The sequence below is a fragment of the Myotis daubentonii genome, chromosome 4 (genome assembly GCF_963259705.1).
Source record: "Myotis daubentonii chromosome 4, mMyoDau2.1, whole genome shotgun sequence".
NCBI lineage: Eukaryota > Metazoa > Chordata > Mammalia > Chiroptera > Vespertilionidae > Myotis > Myotis daubentonii.
The window spans coordinates 58360329-58364172 of NC_081843.1; the positions used below are offsets into that span (position 1 = coordinate 58360329).

General features: G+C 39.2%; 1 pseudogene; it reads right to left on the reverse strand.

Annotated features, from left to right (window-relative positions):
* Positions 1-1167: 1167 nt before the first annotated feature.
* Positions 1168-3326, reverse strand: LOC132233842 (small ribosomal subunit protein uS17-like; annotated as a pseudogene).
* Between the last annotated feature and the right edge of the window lie 518 nt (positions 3327-3844).

The following is a 3844-nucleotide window of genomic DNA, read 5'->3' on the forward strand; positions in this document are numbered from 1 at the left end:
TTGAGTGGTCCAAAATCTATATGTCTCCTCTGAAAACAACTAAATGCTATGTTTTGGTAATCACTCGAATGACAGTGAATGAATAGACCAAACTAAATGAGACAAAGCCAATGTTATATCTCTGGTATATCTGCATCAGAGTTGTTTCTAGCACAATGGATTTCTCTCCAACTGCTTTATGTCAGGAGTGTTGTCTAAGGATACAATTCTGAATCTAAGTTCCCAAAGTTAACGACTTTGACTTCATAGGAACTAACAAAATATACTATGTTAATGATTAAAATAATTATTTAGGGCAACTTTAAAAATTAAAGATTGAAAGAAATTCCCTTCCTCTTGCTATTATACATTAACTAGGGGCCCAGTGTGCACAAATATGTGCACCTTGAAAGGAACTATGGGCTATGAGGCTACGGTGGGCAGAGGGATGGGTCTCAACTCATCCTCCGCACTCCCACCATGGCCCCAGGTCCCCTGTCTGCCGGCAGCCCCACTCCCTCCACCACAACTCCCATGCACTGACAGCGCCAGCTGCGCTTACACCTGCTGATGGTGCAGAGCAATTGGGGCCTGCACTGTCAGTGGGTGCAAGCGGCAGCTGCTGCCCCTATTGCCCATAAGGAGCAGGGGGAGGTGGAGCAGCCCTGAAGGGTGATCAGGGCCAGCGGCCACTGCTTTCACCCACTGACAGCACCGAGCGATCGGGGCCAGCACTGGGCGCTGGCAGTGGGTGTGAGTGGGGCCGGTGCAGGCAGCAGGTATAAGTGCTGTGCGGGACCGCGGCACGCAGGAGCAAAGAATTTTCAGTAACCACCAGAGGTTCGGCTCAATGACAGCAACTGGTGCCCCGCCTTGGTCTGGTCCCCCTGCTCACCTGCTCCGCCATCCTGCTGTGGCAGATGCCCGCCATGTTCCACACGTGCACCCTGGTGGTCAGCGCATATCATAGCAACTGTTTGTTCAGTTGTTCCACTGTTCAGTCTATTTGCATATTAGCCTTTTATTATATAGGATTGGTAAGTATTTTTTAAACAAGTCAGTAAATAAAATGTTTGGATCTCCTAGAGAGAAGAAATATTCAAAGAAGCTTATTTTATTTTATTTCATTTTACTTTGTGACTGAGAAAATCACTTTATTTTGTTGGGGTGGGGGGCAGGTATCCAGCCTCAGAACTTCTGGAACTGCTTCTTGGTGCCGGGGGCCTTGGTGACCTTGAGCACGTTGAGGCGCATAGTCTTGCTCTGGGGCGGCACTCACCCAGGGTGACAACGTCGCCCCATCTGGACATCTCTGAAGCAGGACACAGGTGCACTGACCTGTCCTTGTGGTGCTTCTCAAAGCGGTTGTACTTCCGTATGTAGTGGAGGTGGTCTCGGTGGATGACAATGGTCCTCTGCCTCTTCATCTTGGTCACCACACCGGACAAGATGAGCCCTCAGATGGAGACATTACCAGTAAAGGGGCATTTCTTGTCAATGTAGGTGCCCTCAATGGTCTCCTTGAATCCCAGGCCGATGTTCTGTAGTATTGAGGTAGCTTCTCCTTGCCAGCTTCTCCAACCAGGACCCTCTTCTTACTTTGAATGATGGTGGGCTGCTTTTGGTAGGCTTGCTCCGTCTGAATGTCTGCCTACTTCATGGCCACTTGAAAAAAAAAGTCAAAGAAGCTTCCTAATTCTATAAAGTTAATGCTTATTATTAATTTATTATTTAATAACTTTTCTTTCAAAATTCCATGTTATCTATTCCTTTGAGCATTACTTTTTGAGACTATTCACTGGTGAATTTTTATAGGAAAAATAATTTAACAGCCCATTAAAAATATAAACTTTCAAAAACTATTGAAATATAAACTTTTAAAAACGATTTTTTTACTTCACAGTGATCTGACCATAGCAATATTCAATTTCTTAAGTTTAGTAGATATAAAGCAAGTTTCATATCTCACCTGAATAGGTATTCCAGCTCTCTGCTAATGAGGTCACTGCCTTTCAACAGTTATAAAAATTTAAGCAGTGATTCAGAAATTTCTACTGCCTTCCATTCAACGGCATTGGTTTAGAACAGTCCGATTTGACTACACCTTTTCTTCTCTGTCTGTGAGGAAACTTGTCTCCCTCTTTTATATGTTAGGCAATTGGCAGTAATGACCAGTAGATACAACCTCTCTTTCACCTTTGGAGTTTGAGATGCAGGCATCCTCTGTTCCCAACAGAGATATTACAAAGCAGACTTTGAATAGGCTCGCTCAGTAATGGTTGACAAGTTCAGATATGCAAAGACAGTGTAAGCAGTGCCACTGAGAAAATGAACAATTTCTTGGCCTATCAAACAGTTATACCAAGGGCTCTATGACCCAGGGAACCAAATATGTAATCCATGGGATTTACAACATACCTTTATCTCAACTCACAAATTCTTTTTTCTCCTTCCAAATATATAAGATTTTCACTGTCCAATGTCTAGAAAATCTATGTTACAGACTGTGTTCTCACAAAAATCTCAACACTTCATCCCACCCCTGTCAACTTGAGTCATCCATACCTCCTATGTCAAGAATTTCTAGCTTATCTTTCCTTGCTCAACTTTTCTCTACAGAATATACCAGCACATTTTATTAATACTCTTCCTCTCATTACCTCTCAATTCTGCATCACAAAAAGCCAAAACTCTGTTTGCAAAGTTTAAAACAGAAGCAATTGAGTAGAAGATTTAGAAAAAGGGAAAATGAAATTGTTAATATATTTGTTTCCTATTAAGGTTATTTTGTGGAGGGGTGTTGGTTGTATGTAATATACTTTACATTTGGTGACTTGTAGCCACATGAAGAATCCTGGAAATAGCAACTTTGAAGTTCACAGTAGGTATGAATAATCTTCACACTGCTAAGGAAAAAGTGCCAGGGTAACTGTCCTATGTCATTAGGCAAAATCAAAATTCCATTTCTAATTTCTGTGAACATTTACTGAACTTTGGAAATATTTTTCTCAGTAATGCAAAATAAAACATATAAAACAGATTATCAGTTAAATCTGCCACTTTGTACCATACAACCCAATTTTTCTTTAACACGTTTCATAGGTCAAAAGCTCTCACATGAGCTAATCAGAAATTTCTGAGCAGGTGATCACATGAACACTCAAAAGTCAATCGAGCAGTGCAATATGAAATTAAACTCCGTATTTACACACATATCCTTTATTAGACATGTATTTACTCAAATTATAGAGTATATTGAAATGCATGCTATCTCTTTTTAAAGTAAAGAATACCTTCATGAATTTCTGTGGTAAAAGTGCTGTTTTTCTGAGCTCAAGCAAATTCATATTTTCATCACCAAAGTGAGCATCATTGTTTCCAATTAAAGTTGCTTATCTTGTCAGGGAGGCAAATTTTAAACTTATGCCCAGAAGTAGTTAAGAATGTTGAAAATACAGTGATGTCAGTTGTGTTAAATAGAATTTAGAGACAGAAAGTTTCATGAATGTCCCCAAATTTTTTATTTTTGGGGATTTTCTTTCATGCATATAAGATTAAAATGACACCATGTACTTTTCTAGCACGAGCTGGAGTTATTTATCTAAGTGTATATAAAATACTGCTTAAATAATCATGCAGAATACATATGGATATATTTCTAAATTATTTTCCATTACATATGTTTATTTGTCCATTTGTTTATTAATGATACACTATTTTGATTATTGTAGCTTTATAGAGGTCTTCAAGTCATATAGTGTGAGACCTATTTTTTTAACCAGATTTTTTTGTTAACATATAATCTTTAAATAATGAAATTAAGAGAAAAGCAAAATTATATTTTTCAGACATTTGTTTATATTCT